Source organism: Lissotriton vulgaris, chromosome 3_1 (assembly GCF_964263255.1).
Source record: "Lissotriton vulgaris chromosome 3_1, aLisVul1.2, whole genome shotgun sequence".
NCBI lineage: Eukaryota > Metazoa > Chordata > Amphibia > Caudata > Salamandridae > Lissotriton > Lissotriton vulgaris.
The window spans coordinates 709,653,370-709,679,693 of NC_141689.1; the positions used below are offsets into that span (position 1 = coordinate 709,653,370).

The 26,324-nt window shown below is 45.9% G+C and overlaps 1 protein-coding gene and 1 long non-coding RNA gene across 2 annotated transcripts in view; both read left to right on the forward strand.

The window, feature by feature from the left end:
• The window catches only part of SLC25A46 (solute carrier family 25 member 46), a 196,898-nt gene that overhangs the window by 86,697 nt on the left and 83,877 nt on the right, over nucleotides 1-26,324 (forward strand). The gene's annotated exons all lie outside the window — the stretch shown is intronic.
• LOC147726943 (uncharacterized) lies at nucleotides 11,766-19,866 on the forward strand. The gene is made up of 2 exons (XR_015309448.1): nucleotides 11,766-12,826; nucleotides 19,208-19,866. It is a non-coding gene; the product is annotated as an uncharacterized LOC147726943 (long non-coding RNA).

Sequence of the window (26,324 nt, forward strand, 5' to 3'; positions counted from 1 at the left end):
GCCGTTATGGCCTTCACTGAACATCTCTTCTGTAAGAAATTGATATTTTAAGCAGAATGAAAGCCATTCTTTTGCAAAAAATCTGTGCCACTGACCTCGGCCAAAGAGACCTATGATCTGCAAGTCGCAAGGACTTCTGCCGAGATACATGCCCTACTAACTCCAAACTGCCCTGTACATTGCTCAGAAATGGTAAATCGTATCTTAAACATGTCTGATACGAGTGGAATTGTACATGCATTTAAGACCGTATTTTCTGGACTGTTAGCACCTTTTGAAGCAGTCCTAGGAATATTTCCAAACTTCGTGCACTCAGTGTTTGGCGGACTGGCTCTCATTTTGGGACTCGCTCCAGGGATACTATTTTTGCTCCTTCTGCTACAATATGGCAAGCCAATTCACCAGCGACACCCAGTTCTCCATGGAGACAACTCGCGATGAAGTGTCGTGAGTGCTTCGTCCAAATTTTGGGATTAACTTGTTTACGAGAATTAAATACCACATGATTTCTGTCATTCAGACCAATCTGGCAAGATTGCATCTTATCTGTTCTACGCTGCCTGCTATGCGGACAAGAATGCATGCTAGACATCTGTCTAACACTCCCATCAGACATGCCAACGGATGTTGATACTTTGCTTGAACCAGTAACAGCCCATGCACTGTGTTGTCCCCAGCGGCTACGAATTCTGATGACAGCATTCATTGAGATCTCACAGACTCAAAATGCTGACGGTGAGGTACGAGAGGAAATAGGCGCACAGGTACCATTCATTACAAACATTGCTAATGCGACCAATGCTGACGGCGATGCTTCACATCTATGTGCGGTTAATCTTTTAAACAAGGTAATCAAACTTTCACCTACAATGGTAGACAACTTTTTTACAGACTTAGAAGATTTGATGTTTTCTCCAAACAATAACACTGACTTTTGATTTGGCACACAGTGTTCTGAGAGACTTTGAATTCGACCTCCATTTTTCAAAACAAAGTTCTAACTTTGGGACTCTTTTTCCTATGATTAATTTTCCTTTCCAAATTTGTATTTTTCCTTTTTTGGCACAAGTAATCTGCTTAAAGTAGAACTATTCATAGAGAACAAGAATTCTTAGAAAAACTTCCAGAAGACAATATTTGACCTTGTCCACATACACAAACAGTTTTATGTATTCTGACATGAAATGGCTTTGGCCCTTTTTCTTCTGTATTTAGGAGCCATTTTATAAATGTATATTTTCATGATTAATTCATTTGGCATCGAAATTTCAACAAATATGCTTAGAATGAAACATTGCTTTAAATGCGTACAGCACCAATGCGCTTTTGTGTACAAGCAGTACCATTGCATTTTTTATGTGTTTTGGGTGGGTTTTAACACATCATGTTTAGATATGTTTAACGTGTTTAGAACTTAGTAATATATGCAAAGTAACACTCCCAGGCATATACTACAGCAAATACACAATAGATTAAACAAACAAACTAGTCCGGTTTAGAAAATATACATTTTTAATTTGATTAAAAAAGGAATAATAAAAGTCAGTGCAATGATCAGGCTTGATAAAATAACGATGTAATGATACATATGTATTCACAAAAATTCTCTTACCTAAAATTGTAATCATGTACAGAGATAATACTACCGCTCACCTTATGTGTAATTTCTTTAGTGGATGCACAAGGCTTAAAATAGGAATTTAGACCACTTACCCGCGTGTTACCTTGTCTTTTTAGAAAGTTGTAAATAAAATACCAAGTCTGGATTTCGACGATACATCCCTGATACAGTCGTACTACAGCTTCCTTACATGAGAATAGTATTATCTCTGTACATGATTACAATTTTAGGTAAGAGAATAAGATGTATGAAAATATGTTTTGTTTAGTTAATCAAAGTAAGGGTTAGTCTAAAACTTTGCATTTTGTATTTTCGTAAAAATTGAAGCATTGAATAAGCCTCACCAAACGGCTGATAGAAATACGAAACGATATTGATCCGTATCAGGGGGTCCTTGTTGTTAACACAGTAGAACTTAGTAATGTCATACATATGAAAGTGGAGTGGGTGTTGTATGGCGTTTTAGATTCCAAATGAATTTTCCCAATTCATGCCCTTGTATAGGTACAATCTACGTTGCCTTTATATAGGCATAGAAATCAAGCCCTTAATTAGGCATAGCCAATGCTATCCAAATACAGGCATGGCTGCTTCCATCCGTTCATCAAACGTCACAACGATTTCTTGGAAAACCAGACTCTTAAGCAGAAGAGACTTCCCCTAGCTTGGATATTGATTTCTCCAGGAAACTCATTATTATGCATGAACAACTATTCCTTAGGGGTTCATCCATGACGTTCAGATGCCCGACTTTACATCAAAGCTGGCATTCCTAAACACCTTCAAGGTATAAATATACCTTCACTTGCTCTGGCAAAGTACAGTGTAGTTCGGTGCAGTTCGACTACCTACTTGCCCGACGCAGCTCGCTAGAGCAAGTGCCGAAGGAAGCAGACTCTCCAGCTGACGCACTGACAAGAAGCTGTCCTCTGCCGATAATCCAGCTCCAGTGTTTCTGACTCCCCTTGCGGGGTGTTGGGAAATCCTTCATTCTAAGGTATGGAGCTGATCAAAACCTAGAGAAACCTTTGGCAGTTTTTGACAAAAACTAAACCTATGCCAAAGACCATACTTCTTCCCTCGTACTAGACTTACAATAGGTACATTGGGGTAGGCGTATTTTAGAAGCAGCAGTTGAGTATTTTAGCCAGTGTTATTTATGTATGTATTTTTGTATATGTCATAGCACTAGACAATGCTATTACAGTTTTTTATTATAATACTATTCTCACTGTACGCATTATACTTTGCATTCTGTCTAACGATTGTAGCAGTTCACCTCTCTTGCATGAGAAAGAAGACTGTTCAATAAACCTTTTATTGAAAATGCCTGTCTCACTATTTCTCTGCAACTCTGTAGAAACGAAGCATGCACGATTGACTGAGTGAACTAGTTATCTGTTGTTTCCACGACTCTGAAGATATTTGTTCCAGTCCTAGGGAAACAAAGTTGTCATGTTTATGCGGTTGTCAGAAACTAAACCCTTCTTGTGTATTCGAGAAAGTTTCTAGTAACCTCTGAGCTAGCTGGCACTCCCAATTAAGTTTAGTAAATTCGATATAGACATACTGACCTCAGTACTATGTCACATCTATAGAATATATTATTCCAATGCGCAGAGCCTATTGGGAATATAGGAACTACACTACAGTGTTGGCACCAGAGGTGATGTGTTCCCAGCAGTGACCTGTTTAGCAAATTTGGGTGCATTATTATTATTGGGAATTTATAGAGCGCATGTCTGCCCTGATGTTTCACAGAGCTATACAATTAGTAACTGATTAAGGCATCCTTGCATCTGTGAACTAGTGAGGTTTCCTCATGTGTGGAATGCACAATTTAGCTGGGTAGAGTAGTGTGGGTTGGATTGCAGCTCTCTGGAGGAGTCTCTTGGCCGGTAGGAACTCCCATCGGTCAGCTTGTACTGTCCGTGTTAAAGTCTGGATAGAATGAGATTGTATTGCCCTGATACTGAAGTGAGTGGCGCTCCCCGGCCAGGCGCAGGAAGACATCCGGGTCCCTGTAGTTAAGGAGCCTGGCAACAATGGGGCCAGCAGGGGAACCTGGGGAGGGCCGCAGACCAAGTGAGTGAAGTGCGCGCTCCAAGATGATGACCGGGGATACGGCCTCCCCCCAATAGCGTGTGGAGCATGAACTCTGCATAGTCCTCCATTCTGTCAATGGCAGTGAACTCCAGCCAGGGCTCGAAAAATCATAAAAAAATTACTAGACCTGCAGGTCTGGTAACGTGAATAATCTACTAGACCTAACTATTATGTAATTGACCCATGAACTGGTCTCAAATTGAGTGAACCTAAAAAAATATTTTGTCTTATGGAGCCGACTTTTTCTTCATTATCACATGAGAGCATCTTTAAATATGCAAGTTCATTATTTCTACTGTACAAAAACACTCTATTTACTAGACTAAATGTTTGCTCCATGTATAATAAGAATTGAGCACACAAATAGGGTACAAATGATCCCTGGCTTGCCTCTTAGTTCTCTAATAGCATTGTCATCTGGGCAGGAGCAGGATTATTTCCCTGTTTAAAATCTATCGCTTTTCATAAATATATTACTAAAGCCTGATGTGGTAGTTCACTGCCATTTACAGATACCACATTTTCCATTAAAATGGCCACAAAACTTTCCCACTAACATGTAGTCTTATTGATAAAACTATATAGCGCATAAACAATGTTTGGGAATTGGGTTTTAGCAAAAATATGTAAAGTTTGCAAATCATGAAGTAAAGAGTTCTGATTGTTTTGATCCTATACAAATTTTTTTTACCACAGAATTACAAAAATGTCTTCATAACTAGTGAAATATATTTGACATTTTTGGAAAGTTCACGTATTAGCTATTTCAGTGATGTTAGAAAAAAAATCCTGAAATCGAACAGACTTTCGTTTCACATGCTTTGCACTGCGCAACCGTCACACAGTTCACTTTACAAAATCCTCTAACTTCAGTCACAGAAAGAAAAGTAAATGTAGGAACTTTTGACCTCTATCTCTGAGAGTCAAGCAAATGTGACAAGATAACCAGATTTAAAGGCATCTTTATTGTTCAGTCACTTTGTGAGCAAGCAGAACACCTGTTGCCAGCTCGCCAGAGCAAGTAAGTATGCCCTAAAAATAAATGTCCTGATTAAACCTTGCTTTTTCTAACCCTGAATACCGAGGTTGTTGCAGCGTGAGCGCACTTCTAGATCAAGGACTTTATCCAGGTGAAGGCAGCTCAGGCAGTCATTCGCATCTGACATGCGGGCTTCAAGGTTTTCCAGCCTGTCCTCATGTTTGTCAATCTGCTCCTTTATGCGGTTGAGACACCGCACCATGAGATCTAGTTTTGTGTCTATTGCACTCAGGCTAGATTTATCCTTTACGGTCGCTGTCTTGCTGGGAGTCCCCACTTGGGCGGTCAGGAGGATCCTCCGCGCTTCCTGCTCTATATGCTGGGTGTCAAATGCAAAAACAATTGATGGACAGAATGCAGAACAGTGTCATACATTTATCCCAGTACAGAGATCTGGGCCTAAGTCCATCGTTTTTTTGCTCACCATGTCATTCCAGTTTGGACCCAGCCATATGCAAATCAGTCTTGACCCTGCGCCCAATGGGAACAGTCCAGCCCTAACTGGCAGGCCAGGTCCTCCCTGGACTGGAAACAAGCAGTTCGAGGCATGTGGGCTGCTGAATTCATATCTTAGCATAGATCGCCGCCTAGTGTTGGGTCCGGATGATTGCACCTTGTTGTCCTGGAAGACTCTGTGAAGTATCACGAGATAGGTGACTCCTCCCCTGGACTACAGTGTGCATGGGCATCTTCTCCATCCTTAGATTGTTTTTTTTCCCCATTGGGTTTGGATGTTATTCCTCTACTCCAACTTCGCAACCAAAACTAAACTACTTTCTAAGGCCAAAAGGCCTTCTACTTCGACTGTATTGTTCTCGTTCGGTACTTCTTGACTTGACCAAACTTTCCATCTCGATCTGGTCGTCGACGTGGGCCGTTGGGCCTTTCGACGCCACTTGGGCCTGCTGTCGATGGAATGGAGCCCGTTCAAAAGGTGCCCACAATGCCACTCCAAATTCCCGCGTACTGACAAACATACAGTATGCAACAAGTGCTTATCACCGGAGCACAACAAAGAAAATTGCCCAGCGTGTGCCCAATTCCGTTCGAAGACCATCCGGAATCGACAAGCTGCTAAGCAAGAGATGCAGCGGCCGGCACCGGAACCGGAGAACATCTTCGATGATGAACAGAGACCTCCCAGAAGCCGCGGACTCTGATCTAGAAATCGTCACCATTGAGGACCAGTCGGACTCCGATGACCAAATCACGCCAGGGCAAAAAGTGAGGACCCAGCCCCCAACACCGCTTATCCCAAAAGATAAGGCTCCGGTCAAAGGCCTTAGCCGAGATCGACAAGCTCCTTCAGAAGCCCCGCCTTCCGGCTCCAAAGCCCAATACCAGGCCTTCTGATAGCCCAGGACAGAGTACCATTCTCCCCAAGAAGGTTGTCGACCCCAAGAGGGTTGTCGAACCGAAGGTCGTCGATTCGAAGAAGGTCGTCGAACCGAGGAAGGTCGTCGAACCGAAGAAGGTGGTCGACCCAAAGAAGGTCGCCCAACCCAAAAAGGTTGTCGAGTCGAAAGCTATCGAGCAAAAGAAGAGCCTAGAACCAAAACGGGTCGTCAATCCAAAAAGAACACCGACCCAAAGAAGGCCGTTGATCCTAAAAAGAGTGTCGATCAACAAAAACAGGATCACACCACAAAGCCTGTCGAGCCGAAAAAAGCCATTGACTCGACCAAAAACATTGAGCCGAAAAAAGCTGTCGAGCATAAAAAGCGTATCGAACTAAAAGCTCCAGTCGATCCGAAACAGGTCGTCGATCCAAACAAGGTCACCAAACTGAAAAAGACTGTTAAACCAACAAAGGACGTCGAACCGAAAAAGGTTACCGACCCGAAAGCAACAGTCGAGCCGAAAAAAGCTCCACGACCAAAGGCCCTCGAGCCAAAAGATCACAAACAAGTCACTAAGCCAAAAACATCAGCGCCAAAGCCACGGACAGTTGAGGAAGAACTCTTTCATCCTGATCCAGTAACTGAGGAACAACCTAAACTGTATATAGACCCTGAAACAGGACACGTTACAGTTTATCACCGGAAAAAGAGACCATTGGACACAGACACTCATTCCCCTGTTCCTCCAAAAAAAAAAAGACTTCGGGACATCTCCCTCAAGGCCTTTTACTCCTCCTCCTTTCTTTCCTAATATGCCTTTTGTGCCCTACTTTCCTACAAATTCAGATTATAATGATGGGGATAACATGGGGGAATATCCTCAGGATGATTTTAATGAACCAGGATGACACATGGGATGACCCGAATGATCCATATGACACACAACCCATCTAAGACACCTCTCCATACCCTACAAAGCCGTTGCCTTCTGACGACACCATTGTTTTTAACCAACTGCTGGATAGGGCAGCAAAATACCACAAGGTCGACATGCACACTGACCCAATAGAAAAAGATTTTCTATTTGACACTTTTCCTACTTCTGGGAAAAACGTCAGGACACTTCCTATGTTAAAAGGGGTACTAAAACATGCGCCAGACATATTCAAAGATCCAGCCAGAGCATGTGTACTCAATCCCAGGATTGAGAAAAATTATAAGGCGGCCCCTACAGACCCTACTTATATTAAATCCCAGTTGCCTTTAGACTCACTTGTAGCAAACGCTCGAAAGAGAGCTAACTCACAAATAACAGGAGATGCTCCCCCTCCTGACAAAGAGTCTAAAATATTAGAAGCCTCAGGCAAAAGAGTAGCTTCACAGGCCGCTAATTCATGGAGGATTGCAAACACACAAGCTCTACTAGCACGCTATGATAGAGCACATAACGATAAACTTGAAGGTTTACTGCAACACCTGCCAGAACCTTTTAAAGCTCAGGCTAACGACCTCATACAGGAAGGCAAATTTAGAACTACTGCTTCCATTAAATGTGCGCTTGACGCAGCTGACACATCAGCCAGGTCCATTACTACTAGTGTATTACTACGCAGACACGCGTGGCTACGCATCTCTGGTTTTAAAAACGAGGTGCAATCCACCATCCTCTACCAACCAGTTAACCAAGACTTCCTGTTTGGCCCTGCAGTAGATGCCATCTTAGATAAAATGAAAAAAGATACTGAAACTGCTAAGTCTATGGGCGCACTTCAGTTTCAACAACATAGAGGTTCCTTTTGTCGCTCCTCCTACAGAGGCTCCGCAAGAGGCAACACATCACAAACTTCCTCTACATACAAAAGCAACACCCAAAGTTCCTTTAATAAAGGCTCCAACAGAGGAGGTTATAGGGGCAACAATAACAAGGGCAGAGGACGTGGCGGCAATAACACCAGAGCCTCCACTGCCGTTAAACAGTGACTTCATCACACTCCCTCCAGACCATCCAACACCAGTCGGAGACAGAATCAAACAATTCCTACCAGTCTGGAACTCCATTACCACAGACAGGTGGGTGAGACAAATTATACAGTATGGTTATTGCCTGAAACTGACTTCTACTCCTCCCAACATACCACCCAAACACCGTCCTATGTCCAAAGAACACATCACATTGTTACAACAAGAGGTCGCGCCCATGCTACAAAAAGGAGCAATAGAACCAGTCCCTTTTCAAAACCAAGGAACAGGGGTATACTCTCTATACTTCCTAATTCTCAAAAAGGATGGATCTCTCAGACCCATACTAGACCTCAGACCGCTAAATCAATACATACTCTCAGAGCATTTCCATAAGATTACTCTACAACAGGTACTCCCGTTACTCCAGCAAGGCGACTTCCTTGCTACATTAGACCTCAAAGATGCATATTTTCACATACCTATACATCCAGCTCACAGGAAATACCTCAGGTTCACAATAGAAGGTCAACATTATCAATTCAAAGTTCTTCCCTTCAGGGTGACTACAGCCCCAAGAGTTTTCACAAAATTTCTAGCGGTAGTAGCAGCACACCTCAGAAGGCAACCCATCCACGTGTTTCCATACCTCGACGATTGGCTCATAAAAGCCAACTCGTACACACAGTGTGCAAGCCATACGTCTCAGACACTCCAGCTGCTGCACAGTCTGGGTTATTCCATAAATTACCCAAAATCACATCTACAGCCCTCCCACATACAGCAATATCTGGGGGCTACAATAGATACCTCAGTAGCAAAGGCATATCCAAACCCAGCCAGGATAGCCAACGTGCAGACTCTCATTCAAAAGTTTCAGCCTCAACACTCTTTGCCAGCTCGAGTGTTCATGCAGCTCATAGGCATGATGGCCTCCTGTATATTCATTGTCCCTCATTCCCGACTTCAAATTAGTCCACTGCAAGAATGCCTAGCACAGCGGGGGAACCAAGCTCAAGGACAACTAAAAGACCTAGTGTTGGTAGACAGTCGCGCTTACAACTCTCTGCAGTGGTGGAATCCTCAAAACCTTTCCAAGGGGCGACTGTTCCAAGAGCCAGTTCCGCAAGTAGTACTAACAGCGGACGCATCACTGACAGGTTGGGGAGCCCACTTACTTCAATACACAGTCAAAGGGCTCTGAACAATCAAACAAAAGACACTGCATATCAACCACTTAGATTTGCTTGCAATATTTCTGGCACTAAAAGCATTCCAGAAATACTTGTACAACAAGGCTGTGTTGATTCAGATGGACAACATGACAGCCATGTATTACATCCAGAAACAAGGAGGGACACACTCTCCAGAGCTGTCTCACCTAGCACAGAGCATATGGAGGTGGGCAATTCCCAAAAACATTTTTCTACTAGCAGAACACCTGCCAGGGAAAGATAATCAAGTAGCAGATCTGTTAAGCAGACACAGCCAACAGCTACATGAATGGGAGATTCACCCTCAAGTTCTCCAACAATTCTTCCAAAAATGGGGGCATCCAGAGATAGATCTGTTTGCCACAAACGAAATCTCAAAATGCCAGTACTTTGCCGCCAGGTTCCCACATCCGTTGTCACAGGGCAATGCGATATGGATGAACTGGACAGGCAGATTTGCGTACGCTTTTCCACCTGCCCCACTGATTCCGCTGGTGGCACGCAAACTACGCCAGCAGTCACTCACAATGATCCTGGTTGCTCCCACATGGGCAAGACAGCCAAAGTGCACAACGTTCCTAGAACTTTCAGTAGTTCCCCACCAAAGACTGCGCCTCTCGCCCCATCTTTTAACTCTGAACCATGGAGAAATCAGGCACCCAGATCCCAATCAGATGAACCTAGCGATCTGGCTCCTGAAGTCTTAGAGTTCGGATACGTTAACTTGCCTCCTGATTGCATGAACATTATCGAGGAGGCAAGACAGCCAACTACTAGAGCATGCTATGCAGCTAAATGGAAAAGGTTTGTAATTTATTACAATAATAACCAAATCAATCCATTGGATGCTTCCATCCAAAACATTATCTGTTACCTCTTGCATCTTCAAAGATGCAATCTAGCATACTCTTCCATAAGGCTATATCTTGCTGCTATAGCAGCATATCTCCAGAACAGACAACACCTTTCTCTGTTTAAAGTACCCCCAATCAAAGCTCTTATGGAAGGTCTTAAAAGGATAATCCCTCCAAAGCACCCACCTTCACCAGTCTGGAACTTAAATGTAGTACTTACCAGACTTATGGGACCTCCTTTCAAACCACTCCATTCATGTGAATTACAATTTCTAACATGGAAGGTGGCATTCTTGATTGCCATTACCTATCTCAGGCGAGTGAGTGAGCTACAGGCACTAACCATTCAAGAACCTTTATGCAAATACATGCAAATAAGGTAGTGCTTCGGACTAACCCCAAGTTTATGCCAAAAGTCATATCCACTTTCCATATCAATCAATCAATAGAATTGCCAGTTTTCTTCCAAAACCCACAGTCCGTAGCTGAAAGAGCCCTACACACACTACTTTTAAGGAGAGCTCTGCTTGCTATATTATGTTGACAGGACTAAATCACTTAGGAAAACAGAGCAACTGTTTGTTGCTTTTTCCCCACAACATAAAGGTAATCACATCTCAAAATCAGGAATAGCCAGGTGGATAGTTAAATGCATTCAAATATGCTATCAAAAAGCAAAACGCAATTTTAACACTTCCCCCAAAAGCACACTCTAAGCGTCAAATGGGGACATCCTTGGCTTTCCTAGGGAATATTCCTCTTGAAGACATATGTAGGGCAGCTACATGGTCTACCATACACACTTTCACTAAACACTATTGTGTAGACGTACAAACAAAGCAGCAAGCTGCTATAGGCCAGGATGTCCTTAAAACTCTTTTTCAGACTGCTGCAGCTGGTACAGGTGACCACCACTAGAGGAGATACTGCTATACAGTCTATGCTAAGATATGAATTCAGCAGCCCACATGCCTCGAACGGAAAATGCTACTTACCAGTATGCATCTGTTCTTGGCATGTAGGACTGCTGACATTCATATGCGCCCACCCTCCTCCCTGGTGCCTGTTGCAGCTGCAGGATTCTCTTTTGCACGGCCATCTCTTACTTTACTATACTCCATCTTTGCCACAATGGCGAAAAACAATCTAAGGATGGAGAAGATGCTCATGCGCACTGTAGTCCAGGGGAGGAGTCACCTATCTCTGGATACTTCGAAGACTCTTCCAGGACAACGAGGTGCAATCATCCGGACCCAACACTAGGCGGCGATCTATGCTAAGATATGAATGTCAGCAGCCCTACATGCCAAGAACAGATGCATACTAGTAAGTAGCATTTTCCTTCTAGGACCGGTTTCGGGATTTCAACCCTCATCAGCCAGGATAGCTTAACTCCAGTGGCATATGCCGGGTGTGTCGCGTGCCTTCGAATGATAAATTGGATTGCCGGTCATCTTGTTTCCCCATGTCCGGACAGGTAATTAAGCAGGCAGACAGCCGGCGGTGTGAGAGAGGTTGGTATATACCAACTTGATACAGCCCTGTGTGACCCCGTAAAGGTGCTGGATTAGTTGAGTGGATCAGGCCAATTGAGTTTGTGGCAGTGGATGCTGAGTAGCCTCACTCCGGTGTGACCACGAACAGTGGGAGGGCATGAGCAGGTCCGTTACCAAGATTTAACAAACACTGTCCCGTCAGCCCCAAGCGCTTCCCAGGTGGCAAATGAGTCAGATCCCAACTCGGCATGCTTCCAGTAGGGGTTCTGATTGTGTTCACACTCGTGGCTCAGGTATGCTGCAGGGCACAGAGCCAGACGCTCTAGGTCAGTGTTTGGCAGGGGCCCCTGTCAAGGTGGCATCATCCTTGGGGAGTTTTATGGCGCTGCTCACCACCCACTTACCCCCTATTTAGCAGGTATAGCATTCTGGTCTTATGCTGTGTCTTCAGGCCTTGGAACGGGTCCTGCCATTGCACAAAGTTCATTCCAGGCCCAGCCGGTTCACATAGTATGGGTGGGGGAGGTGGCGGCCTTGCGTTATGTTCTCCGCCGCCGCTCCCTGAGCTGGATTGCCAGATGGGATGCCCAGGAGTTGGAGGGCCCGACAGCGCTGTGACTGCCTCTGGCCACAAATCAAAGTGCGCAGGAGCAGCCGGCGTCAGCGCTCCAGGTCTGGCACACCCTCTGGTGTAACAACGCTGGGCCAGATCTCAGTGTCTGCCTCCCTTGTGTCCTGCGGGGGACCCAGTCAGATGTATGCAGCACAGAGCTATGCCACTGTGTGGCCACGTAGTCAGAGCGGCATCCTGTGTCCGGTGCAGGCCGTAGATTTCTTCGCCCTCAGTGCGCGTCTCTCAGGCAGTGCAGAGACCTACTGAATACATGAGCAGCCTCACTGCCATCCCAATCAAGCCACCAGCATGTCATGGCCTATGGGGAGCCCGTTGAAGCAGGATATCCAATGGATTTTAATATCTCCTGCAGAACCCTCTATAAGGTGGCTATCTTGCTGCTTGGCTAGGCTCCGCTCGCTGTACCAGCTGAATTTAACAGCGATAAATTCTAGGAAGTTTTGGTAAATGGCTAGATGAATTATGATCATCACATTCAAGAACATTCTTTGACAAACTAGAAACCAATGCAGTTGTTTCAGAAAAAAAGTCATATGTTGCTCTCCGGCACCTTACAGATTAGGGTAGGTAGTAGTATAGCTTTATTTCGATACGGTACATATCATAAAAGCAGTACAAAACATAAAATAAAAACATTACAAGATACATGATATAAAATACCGTAGGGAATCGTAGTAAAAACAGTAGAGCCATAAGTATACAAATTTAAAATATCCTTCAAGATATATACAATAGTGTAGGATGCAGTTCACAAAAAGCACATTACGGCATCAACAGCTTCCTTGAGGTTCTTATGCGCCATGCCCAGCCTAGAAATTTTGCCATACAGCATGCAAAGAATGGGCGGGCATCTGAGCGCAATATACGTAGGGCTTCTAGATGTGATCTTGTTCCTAGACTCCTACACAAGGGTTTTAGCCATTTCGATCTAGGAGCTGCGTAAACACTACACTCAAACAATAAGTGGGCGACAGACTCAACCCTTGAATCACAGAACAGGCAAAACGGAACCGTTTGGAAAGGAGGATTCCATGAGGAAGTTAACAAACCTAGGGGGAGTACACCCACCCTAAATTTAAAGTATAGTGATCTGTCTCCAGAGTTGTGAATTAGGTCCAGATAGGGTTCCCTGAGAGGGAGCTCTTTAACTAGTAAGAACTGGGCGACAGATTTACAATGGTTGGAATTACGTAATCTGTTGTTTTTTACCCATAACCAGTAACCGTTCTTTAGGAACTGCTTGGGCGGTGCTGTTTTGTTAACCCAAGCGTCTCCTAAACCCAGCTCATAGAGCAGTCGTTTGACCTCCCTGAACCAGGGTACCCTATTGCAACCTGGAAGGGACAACAGATCTTTTAGGGTGTCAGCGTAACTACACAATTCTGGGACATTCCATATCCGGGTCCAAAGAAGCAGGGGGCGCAGTTTTGCTTGTTCACAAATTGGGCGAGTACCTGCATCCAGCAGGAGGGGGATTGTAGGAGTACTGTGGGGTAGCCTCATCAGATCTTTATGAAAATTGTTTTCAAGATGGGCCAGGGTATCGACTCTCTGGATGCCCCACAGTTCTGCGCCATATAGAGCTGCGCTTACAACCCTTGCTCTATAGATATCTAGCACTGCCCCAATTGGTTTCAAGGAAGAGGCTCGTTGTTCCTTGAGCAAGGCTCCTGTGACCCTTTTATGAGTCAGAAACACCTTTTGGTGGTGTGCCTTCCAACTCATTGAGTCACACAAACGTATTCCCAGGTAATCGAATTCTTTGACTCTTTCTTTCCAAGGGGATAGAGTCTAGAACAGGGGGGGCGACGGATTTCTTGGGGGGGTTAAGGACAAGGAATTTGGTCTTGCTGATATTTATAGCCAAACCCTTGGTGTCACAGAAGGATTTAAAGCTAGAAAGCAATTTCTGAATGCCCGCTGGGGATTTCGAGATCAGGAGGGTGTCGTCCGCAAACAGGAGCGTTGGGACTTTTCTTCCCGCCAGAGTAGGTGCATCCGCAGGGTGTTGCAGCAGATGCTCCACCACTCCGTTGACATAAAGAGAGAACAGAGTGGGGGCAAGCACACAGCCCTGGCGGACGCCCCTGTCTACAGGGATGCGAGATGTTTTTTCTCCCTGAGCACCCCACCTGATCTGGGCGAAATTGTCTTCATGGAATTTTCTAAGCAAGAACAACAGGTAGGTGGGTAACCCTAATCCATCAAGGACATTCCATAGTAGTGCCCGCGGGACCAGGTCGAAGGCCGTTCTCAAGTCTATAAAGACTAGATATAACGTGCCCCCTCCCAGCACCACCACTTTCCAATATAACATTAGAAGGCGGAATGTTTGCTTGATGGTGCCTGTCCCTGTTCTAAAGCCCGCCTGAAAATCGGACAGAATCTTTTCCTCATCAGCCCACTGCAAAATCCTACCCAGTACCACTTTGCCCGCAACCATCTGGGTTGAATCCAACAATCTGATAGGGCGATAGTTGGCTGGGTCGTCCCTACTGCCTTTCTTAAAGATAGGCACAACTTCTGCGCCCCTCCAAGAGTCAGGAAAAGGTCCTCCTAGCAGAGCCTCATTTAGAAGTGAGGCGATTAATCTGCTCCACACTGCTGGGTAGGATTTCAGTAAATCACCTGGGATCCCATCAGGACCTGGAGCCTTATTGGAAACAATACCCCCAATTGCCCTTTCAACTTCCTGGCTAGTGAAAGGGCCATCGATGGCAAGGGGATTAGCTATTGGGCTGGGCAAAGATCCCGGACATGGAGGAGACAACCCCGGTGCAGCAGAATATAGCTTGGAGAAGTGGACAAACCAAGCGTCACTCGAGATGTTACAGGTTATTTGCTGGTCGATGGGCTTGTTCCTTGCTCTTAGGAGATCCCAAAACCCTTTGGAATTCTTCATGCTACTTGCCTCAGTTAGGTCACACCAGAAGTAATAATCATAAGCCTCCTTTGCCTCAGCCACTGTTTTTTTGTAGAATTTCCTTGCGGAACTAATAGCGGCTGGGTCCCTGCTCTTTACCGCAGAAATGAGCTCCCCCTTAGCAGCACGACATTTAGGGGAATACCATTTGTCTCTAGCCTTGGAGTCACTTTTGGAAACCACCCTGGGCTTGGTTTGAGGAATGATAAACAGTTTACTCAGTGCTGCTATGGTCTCTGTAAATAGCGATAAAACTTTTTTACTGGATGGACTTAAAGCGTCAAGCCGAGGCTCCACCACAGACAAGATGGTCCCGGCTTGCGCCAACCTTGCTTCGTCTGCTTTGACTTTTGCCCACTTCAAGCGCCTACCACAATTAGACGGAACAATTTCATGGGATGATTTCCAGATATGGGCTTGCTTATCACACTTCTTCGTTTGCCAAAGGGAAGAGAGGGTTAGGCAGAGGGGGTTGTGATCACTATCGCAAGATGCTACAACTTCCATGTCTAGATGAAATGGTCAGAGATTATAATTCAAGATGATAAAATCAATTCTAGAGGTGTGGCCCGTCCTGTTATAAGTATGAGCACCCATAAGGTCCGATTTTGATCGACCATTTACTGATCTCAAGTTGTGTTCCATACAAAGTGCATTGATGTCTATCGCACTTTGTGTCCATTTAGGAATCGGGTCAAGGGTCAGGATCGGGATTCCTCTTCTTGTGTCTTCATCAAAAGAATCCAAAATATCTTCTTTTGCCAAGGGTTCAAAACAACAGTTAAAGTCGCCTGCAAGGAGAATATAGGAGTCAATCTTGCAAGCAGCTAGGTCGTTGCTGAGACCTGTCTGAGGTAGGCTTGATGTCCCACTCCTGGCGCCCCTCAGATACAGGTTAAAAACCTCTAACATCCTTCCCCCCTGGCAATGTATTGAGATCCTCTGAAGGTCAGGAGAATGTGTGGACCTTTGGCTCACCTTTAGACCCAGAGCAATGCTGACCCATATTAGAAGGCCTCCAGACGGGCGACCCTTTGATCCACTTTGTTGGATAGCTGGAACAAAATAGGTAGTAAAGCCTACTCTGTACTTTGGTTCCTGAGACCAGGTTTCTTGCAGGATACAAATATCATATGGCTCTAGGAACACATTCCATTCTGGGTTATCAAAGTTGCGAGTTAGCCCTGCCACATTCCAGCTTACAATCTTTAGCGGGGGTACATCTATAGTAGACTGGTTAAGAAAGTGAGCAGATGCAGATGAAATAGGCACAGCCACTGAAGGTAGCCTTTCTAAGGGCTCATTGTGGGGAATTTTGAGAGCCATGGTTTCCTCAGGCTGGGTTCCCACTGATAGGGTAGCCTGGGTGGAGACCATGGATAGAATGTGGGAAGGTGCCAACTGGTCATCCCTACCTTGTGGGTTAAGGTCACCCAGAACAGTCAGGTTAGCTAGATCTACACCGCTCTCAACTATCGACCCCCCCTCAGAAATTGGACTATGTAATGTTCTTACTAAATCAGAGGGATGGTCAGTGACTAAAGGTTCAGTACCCACACAAGGGGAATCGGAGGGCCCATGAGCTGGCAATGGTAGTACATTTCCCACTGTGTGGAAACCAGAATGCCTGGAGAGTCAATCTACTTCCTCCAGGCCTCCGAATCTGTTTGAAATTGGAAGACCATTCCAGTGTAAAAAAGGATCCACACGATGGTTAGGGCGATTTCTCCTTGATTGGTGGTGAACTAATGACCAGGTGTCCGTCTGATTATATATGGGGCGTGGGGGATAGAAAAAGGACAATGGCCTAGGAATGACAGAAGACCCTTCGCTACAGGGCCACGAACATATATGCTGTGCCGTGAGTGGATCATCAAAAGTTACAACGATACAATCCCCAGGATTCGTTTTCCTTGTTGGGCTCACCCAAGAAGTTCTGCGTACCATCAAGACTTTACTTCTGCGGCCATTGGGAATAGGTCTATTAACATTAAGCCAATGCATTATTTTGTTTTTCAAAGACCAGTGGTTCTCATATTGGCCGCTACTAATCTGGGGAACTCCCGTCAGCACAACTACAAAGTCGTTAGCCTCCGGGGGGAGGTCAATATAGCCCCCTCTAAAGTTATTCTTTGCCTGGAGATCCTGGGTGGGCGGGAGAGCTGCTTCGCCAAGATGGAGTTTTGGAGTTATTCCAGATTTAGGGTTAGCAGGTGGGTGGGTGGAAGCCCGTTTGGGGGCCCTAGGGATTGTGGCAGTTGAGATTTGGTCCACAGCCACAGTCCTCGGTTTGGGGACCGGGCGTGCAGTGTTAGTTATAGTAGGGAGAATTTGAGGTACTTGTGATGTGGGAGCTGGAGGTGTAGCATCAGCTACAAGGAGGCCCTGGTTCTCAAGACTTCTCAGACCGAGAGTGGCCAGAGCAATAATGCTCTTTTCCATCTCGAGTAGATTGTTTTCGATTCGTGAGAGTCTGAGATCTAAAGGGGAAAGAAGCTTTTTAAGGGATTCCCATACCAGATCTATAAATTCCCTATCATTATTGCCCAAACCGTCTACCTGTAAACCCTCAGACTCTAAGGTGATGTTGGATGGCTCAGCGGTTGACCCAGCCCCCCCCCTCCCTCCATTGGGGGCTGCTTCCCAGAAGGCCGGACACCTTTAGTAGTAGGTGTTGAGCCTTTCGTCAGTGCCAAATGTTGTGACACCGCGACTTTCGCCTTCTTCCGAGAGTAAGCGGAACGAGAGCGAGGCTTCCGTTTTGGTTGGGTAGCACTAGAGGCGTTGAATACCACTGGAGGGGGAAGAATAGGAGTATCATTCTGAGTGCTAGAGGTGGCAGGTACACTCGCTTCCTCTAGGTTGGGTTGATGGACATAGTGTGGTGAAGGGACAAGTGAGAGCGGGGTCGGATGAACCTCAGCCTGTGCAACTATACAATGGGGGATAAGAGGGCACTCTGGAGTAACCGCCGCGGCTATGGGGCCCAAGGAGGATTTTTTAGAAGTAGCAATAACCTCGGAAAGTCTTCTAGCAGCTGCCAGCTCAAGAGATACCCGAGTTTGAAGTTTGGATATTTCCTGATCTATGGCGAAATTGGTGCGGGTAATGAAGTCATCCATAGGACCACTAATTGGATGACCACCTTTGGTGGCCTTGCTCCTGGTTATTCTGGTACACATACCTTAAGTAAGGGGCAAAGACAGTCAACAAGAAATGTGGAATGGAGGACGAATAGTTGAGCTTTATGATCCTCAGTAGTATGAAACAAAGGGCGAAAGAGGGTGGGCCAGTCCAGTCCGCTCAGTCCTCGAACGGCCTCAAACGGCCCGCTCTTAGCCCGGTCTTCGCCCCGTGCTGCGTCCCGCGCTGCGGGAGTGTAGTGCTTTGATATAGTGGGCGTGATAGGCGGGGGGGCGGGCCGGCGGGGAGAGCGGACCGGATGGTAAGTCCGTGGTCTCGCAGGGACTCCTGGTTGTTGGAGTCCCTGCACACTCGCAGCCCACGCCTAGCCTCACGCCCTTACCTCCGCCTAGGATGCCCAGGTGCCGGTTGTTGAAGGGTAACGCACTCCCGTGCGAAGCGGCACCCGCGGAGCGGGTGCGGCGAGCTGTGGGGCCGGTTCTGCGCTTGAAGTCCTCGACGGGTATCTGGTGTGCCTCTATCTTAAGGAATGATTGTCCCAACAGGTAATGCGAGGAGGCGCCTTTTGCAGCTACAGGCGGGCGGGGGGCGGGCCGGCGGGGAGAGCGGACCGGATGGTAAGTCCGTGGTCTCGCAGGGACTCCTGGTTGTTGGAGTCCCTGCACACTCGCAGCCCACGCCTAGCTTCACGCCCTTACCTCCGCCTAGGATGCCCAGGTGCCGGATGTTGAAGGGTAACGCACTCCCGTGCGAAGCGGCACCCGCGAAGCGGCACCCGCGGAGCGGGTGCGGCGAGCTGTGGGGCCGGTTCTGCGCTTGAAGTCCTCGACGGGTATCTGGTGTGCCTCTATCTTAAGGAATGATTGTCCCAGATTAGGGAAGCAGCTGCATGTTGGATCAATTTGAGTCGCTTGATGGATGTATCCGTGGCAGAAAGGAGAGTGAAATTAACTGAAGTCTAGATGACATTAAACATGTGCATCTTTAACTGGAATGTGGCACTTGTTATCTTAATACGAATTAATATTCATCAAAACATCCTCCGCTCATCCTGGCTTTGCCAGTGGTTGCACCGCTGACCTGGCAGCTAGAATCTGCAGTTGACCAAATGTAACCTGTGGACCCATTCCAGAATATTTTTATATTTCAATTCCAATTGCAACATTATTTGCCATATACATTAGAAGTAAGACATGTCAGAGATACTTATTAACACTAACAGTTAATTTATCTTTCTACTTGGGTTAATGCAGAGAAATAGGATGGTTTTAATAGTTCTGAGTTTATGGAAAACAGTGCTTTCTTCTTTCTGTTTCACCTTCTCCTTTCAAATTCCATTGTTTCCTATTTTACCCATACTACATCATTTTTATGTAACACTCTTATATGTAGACGTTGAGGAAAAATAGGAAATTGGTATGGGTGGACAAAAATCAGAAAAATGAAAAACTCAGTTTAGAAAACACTGGTATTTCGGTATAGTCCTGGAATAAGAAAACTCAGAGGACCTCCTGAACTATATGAAAAAAAGAAAAAGTTTCAGAACCGGGGAAAATTGTATATATTAAAATGTCAAGGTTAATTCACAGAAATATGAAATATCAGGTTGTTTTCAGTGCGACACTGCTAATACATTAGGAATGGCCAAAGTGGAAACAGAAACTAGCAGTGGATTGTAAGGAAGATAAGGCATTGTCAGAAGTGGTGTACACGTATTGGCACACAGTTGGTCAATAGGCAAGCAGTCACTAGGTGGTCTCTTACTTAGCCTTCGAGCTGAGTGAAATGAGTGTAGATCAGGCAGTAGAAACGTCAGGTTGCCTTCAGCATTTCCTGGTAGAGCTTTTCAGAGCTTTGTTCAGAGCACTGGCAGGTGTGCCTGTCTGCCCACCTCACCCCTCTCCATCTGTATGTCGATCATGCTTGCAGTGGCAGCTTTTGACATTGCAGTGGGGCCCCCATGGCGTAGGTGAACCCTAGAAGGAGGGGAAGTACAGGGAGAAGCACCCCAAAATCAGCTAGTACCCTCATCAACATTTCCATTTGCCTAATAAAGCACCCTACTTCAATAGTTGCTACCTTAGAAACCTCACACCTCATGCCTTTCATGCCTTTTTAGGTTTCACTTTTTTTTTTTTTCCAGGTCAAATCATATTTTTATTGAAAAATTACGGAAATGGTAACAGAAGTGATAGCGGCAAGAAGGCATCAGAAGAGTTAGTCATGTTACAAAGATACCGCAATCAGACATGGATTATACATAAAACAATGCGTATACATTAAAGGAAAATAAAGTACCAACATTGCATACTCACATTTGTATATAGTTCCGTAGAGCCCTCCGTCTAAATCAAGTCATATAGTACCATTTACACTTCATCGTTCCCGCTTTATGGTTATAAGATTGTCAAGCCCGTGAGCACAAGATATAGCCATTACAGTTCATGCAGCATGCACCCTACAATTCACTGAGTAAAGACCTCATCATTTAGATCTTCAGGGTGGGTCAAAGGTGAAGGAGGCCTGGTCCAATGAAGACCATCATTTTTTGTTGGTGACCTGCCATGGTGATGAGTGTAAAGCGGGATTGTCGGTGCCCCTAATGCAGGACAGCCACTCCTTCCATGCATTGAAGGAGACCTCACCTGTTGATTTCCAATTGCATAGGATCACCTTACATGCTAATGTTAGTAGAAGATCCAAGAGCTGGCGAACATGGTCCCCCTTTAGTGATGGATCTAAGGCTCCTAGGAGAATGTAGATGAATTCCCTTGTGGGATGTATGTCAAACGTGTGTCCAATGTAGTCAAAGATTTTTGTCCAAAAGGTGTGAAGCATGGGGCAATCAAACAGCATGTGTGGGAGGTCACCAATACCAGAGGAGCAGTTCCAGCACTTCGGTGTGTCCCGCAGGCCAACCTTAAATAGTCTCTGTGGGGTCCAAAACGCCCTGTTAATAATCATATATTTGGTCTGTGATAGTATCGGTGATACCTTGTGTGTGAGTGCTGATGCATGTATCCTGACCCAGTCTATACTTATTCCAGTGTTGTTTGTTTCTGATTCCCATTTTATCTCATTGCGCCTCATCGACTTGTTGGCGTGAGTAGTTTATATATCTTTGAGACAAAATGTCCAGAGGATTGAAAGTGTGGTAGCATAGCTTTTAGCCAAGGCGTCACTAGCTTGAATGCTCTAGTGGATAAGGCTGACTTTAGCTTTAAGAAAGCATAAAAGTCGATCGGTAGCAGGGAGTGTCTAGCCTGTAGAGTCGAGAATGGCAGCGGCATATTATTTTCGTATAGGTCAGAGACCACATTAATACCTTTATCAGACCAGTGGTCCCATATGATGGGCGATCCGCCAATTTTAATAGACGGGTTACGCCATAAAGACGCAGAGGAGGAATTGTGGATTTGTTGACCAGTGGCGTGAACGCGATCTATCCGCAGAAGTGCTCTCTTGGTATTGAGCATGATGTATTTAGAGTTCGTGAGGTGTGAGAGGTCCATTGTTAGGACAGCGGAGAGCGGGGCTTTGCCTATGATGGATTTCTCAATATTGACCCATAAGGGCGTGTAAACAGGGTCTTCGATAAACCAGGAGGCTCCCTGCTTGCAGAGAAAGGCGGACTGGTAGTTTCTGAAAATTGGTAATCCTAATCCCCCTTTAAGCTTTGGGAGTTGCAATTTTTTCATGGCAATTCTCGGTTTCTTCCCTTTCCACAAGAAACCCGAGATCAATTTATCAATTTTATGTAAAAAGTCCTCCGTGAAGGTCATGGGGAGCATACATGCCATGTAATTTACCATAGGACTGATCATCATTTTTAGTGTTTCAGCCCTACCCCACCACGATAGGAATTTAGGAGACCAGCCGTCTAATAGCTTTTGTATTTTTTTGTAGAGCAGCTCTTCATTAATTTTTAAGGTGGATATCAAGTCCTTTTCAAATTCCAGTCCTAAATATTTAAAACTCTTCGACTGCCAGGTAAGCCCAGAGTCGCCCAGGATGGTTTTATCACATAAGTTATTCAATGACTTCACCTCAGTTTTATCCTTGTTCAAGGAGTATCCAGAAACAGCTGAGAATTCTTCTATTGTGGACATTAGCGCCGGGATAGCCTTGTCAGCTTGTTCACTAATGACCAACACGGCATCTGCATAAGCTGTGAGTTTAATTGTACAGTCAGCGAACCGGATTCCAGCGATGTCAGGGTTTTCCCTTATGTAGTATAGAAAAGGCTCAATCGAAGAGAACTGCCTGCTTCTCTGGTAAGCAGGCAGTTCTCTTCGGCCGAATAGGGAAACAAATTTTTTTTCGCCGTTAGGACAAGACGAAAGTGCCCCTGGTTTCCACTTCTTTTAAACAGAAAAAGACCTTTCAGTGGACCCTTCAGTGGTCTCCAGTAACCGGACTGAAACCAGAGAAGCAGGCAGTTCTCTTCGGCCGAATAGGGAAACAATTGTTTTCGCCGGGAGGACAAGACGAAAGCGCCCCTGGTTTCCACTTCTTTTAAACAGAAAAAGACGCTCTTTAACGAGCAGTATTGCCAAGCGCATCACGTTTATCTGCAGGATTTTTAAACCGATAAACTGAAGTCAGTCATATAAAAGTGTGAAGGAAAACTGATGTCAACCCACTTATCCTTAAGCGCACATTTCCACAACTGAACGTACAGGGAGTTTATCCAAACAAGAATTTAAAGGGTGATCGTTCTTGACCCCAGATACACGACAGACAAAAGATAGAGTCTTGATAAAGGTGGTCCAAAACTATTTCAACCACCGAAACGCGTCGACGCACTTTCAAGTACAATTCCTAGACTCGGATACCTGTGTTGATACAATATAAAAACTGTGCACAGCACATGGGTATCACATTGAGTTTGAATGTACACCTAGTACTGTAACAATTGGATGTCGTACTGTTGTCTGTTCCCCCTTCCTGGTATCAATATTGCTGGTCAATTTTGATCTCCATGTATGCCAAAAAACCGTTTTAACAATTTTTCATTCGATTTATTTGTTTTTATTTGTGTACAGTGGCGCTTTAAATTTGCCCACTTGTGTTTCTTAATATATTTTGTAATATTAATAAATTATGTACAATTTTCTTAACTTTATTGTCCTAATTGATTTGTTAATTAAGTTGTTTTATTGAATATCTCATTCAAGGGAACTTCTTCTCAGTAGAGATAGTCTATTATGCATTTATGGATCTGCTCCTGCTCTGCTGGCTTGTGTAACAAGCTGTCTCGTAATCTCCTGGCCCCCCTTCCTACTCGCCTGGGGCACCCACAGGGTTGCCTGTACTGCATCATGATCGGACTAGCTGCCGGCGTGATGGTGACGTCTCTCACTAATGTGTTCAGTTCTGTCGTACCCAATAGATGATCCAGACGGGCATATGTGTGGTGGGCGTGAGAGTAGGATGAGAACTGTGAGGTGTGGGGGTGAGCCGCCCTCCAGATGTCAATGATCCCATTGTCCTGTAACCATTGTCTACCCTCCTTGGAAATTGCCCGTCTGAGTGTACCTAAAGCTGGGTCTGTCCGCTGACGCATCCATAACTAAATGCATATCCCCTCCTAAGATTAGCCATCGTTCTTGTGTACTTAGGGCGTCTGATATAGCTGCCCTGAGGAACTTCTCTTGTCCGGCATGGGGCACATAAAGTGACCCCACTACCAAAGGGGAGCCCCCCCATCCATAGCTTGTAAGCCAACAAACGCCCCTTGATTTCTGCCATCTTGTCACCCACCCTCCCTGTAAAGCGCCTGCCTACCAGTATGGCTACTCCCGCTTTCTTGTCCTGTGTGGAGGAGAAAAACTGTTGGGAGAATGCTCTAGACCTTATCCTGTGCCAGTCCTTGGACAATAGGTGAGTCCTGAAGGAGGCACACAGCCGCCCGAGAGCTCAAGATCTTTTGTTTATTAGGGCTATTCAGGCCTCACACATTAAGGGTGAGAATACATAACTGAGTGGGTCATGGTAAAAGGGAGGGAGTATGCATTCGCAGCCGCCTAAAGGCATTTCCTTGTTGTAGATCTGTGTCCCCCACCGTTTGACTTAGGGTGAGACCTCTTTGTCACCTAAGACTATATGGACCCCCTTATAGCACACCAGTTCCCCTCCCCCCCTCTCTCCCTCTCTAACCCCAACTTAACTTCCCCAACCCCCCCAAAATGACCAGTGCCTGCAGGGCTTGGTCGCGCGCATCTGGAAAAAAAGGTAAAGGCAGGAGAAACAACCCCCGCCCCCAAGCACCTCCCCGCCCCTCACCGCATGCTGTACTAAATCAGTCACCCTTGCATTCAGGAGCTATCCTGAGATGCCGTGTCTTTAAGGACTGTTTCCAACGCCGCCTGACGTTCCTCCGCCATAGCTGCGGGGTCATGCCCCATGGGGGATCCTGAAAGACGTTTCCTTCCAACTGTCTGCCAACGCTCTTGTGTCAACTGCTGATTGGTAGTGCTCTTCTCGTCGGGGCTGGGAACTGGCAAGCCCAATAACTTACAGACCCCCTTTAGTGATCGAATCTGGTGTAGCCGTCCATCCCATTCAAATATTATCCAGGAATGAGCAAGCATACGCCAGTTCTTTTTTCGCGCAGGTAAGATGTCACTTCTCGGAAGGCCAGTCTTTTTTGTAGTGTGATAACTGCCAGGTCTTGATAAAGCACTATACAGTGACCCTGGTGTTGTATTGGTCGTTTCGCTCTGCCCTCTCGGAGAATACTTTCCTTGAGGGGGTAATCTGGCCAGAAGGCAGGGATATCCGGTGGGGGTACTGGGGCCGTCCTTCGTAGCCGGACCCTCTGGGCCCTATCAATACTAGTCTCCAAATCCGGCGCCTCCCCCAGGACCACGCGAAACATGTCCTGCTGGTATCTGACTAAGCCTGTCCCTTCCGCGCCTGATGGAAACCCCCGTACGCGGATGTTCTGCCTCTATCGGTTTTCGAGATGTTCCGTATGAGTCTGGAGGTCAATTTGTTGTTCCTTCAAACAGATCACTTCCTGCTGCAGTTGCGCTATCTCCTCATCCTTGGTTTGATCTTGATCTTCAAATGCTGCCACGCTGTCTCCTAGGGTGTCCACATCCCTTTGGATCTCTCTCACTTCTCCAGCCACTTCGCTTTTCAGGGTGTGGAAATAATCTCCAAGGGTGTTGAATAGCTTTCACTTTCGCCCTAGGAATCGGGGCCTCCATCCCCTCAGTGTCAGGGTTCAACAGTGCGGGCTTAGTGAGCATCTCTTTCAAATGAAGGTCCTTTTTGGCCCGCTGCGCTGCCATGTTGGCGTCTAGTGGCATGGGGTTCAGGCTGGGTGCCCTCCCTTGTTGCGTTGCAGGGCCGGGGTTAACTCCTTCTGCTCTAGGACCAACACATAGTAGGAAGAGCGTTGACTCCCTATGTTATGCTCCTCTGTGGTCGTCAATCGCCCTCCATAAGGCCCACAAAAGCGTCCCCCTTCTTAAAGACATCAGTGTGTGTCGCTCTGATCAGGGACCATGCCTGTGTTCCCCGGTCAGATTCGGTGTTGCTCTCCTCTGTACGCTTTCGTGCTACCACCTGCGTATTGTAGCAGTGATTTCTGAACTACTATGGAAAGCGAGCAGTTATTGAGTACAAGAAAGGGATTCCTGTGTTTTTAAGAATTAAAAGTAAACGCTTACCTAGGTGCAAGTCGCGCGTTTAACGAACTTTGAACGCTGCAAGGTACGCGCTCTTTGCATTTTCAAATCCCGCATTCAGAACGTTCTTATGCCGTGGCCAGGAGATGTCTGTGATGCGTATGACGTTGTTATGCTGACGCTACTTTCATCGGGTCAGCGAACGCCATCATGCCTGGAGGTCACGCACAGCAGCCATTTTGGTTTCCATAACAACGTAATTACAAACTTTTTGTGCCGGTTCAAGCGTTTACTTTCACAGAGGATGCAGTTTTCTCACAAATTGCTTGCCCATTGTGAGTAAGTGACCGTGATCTC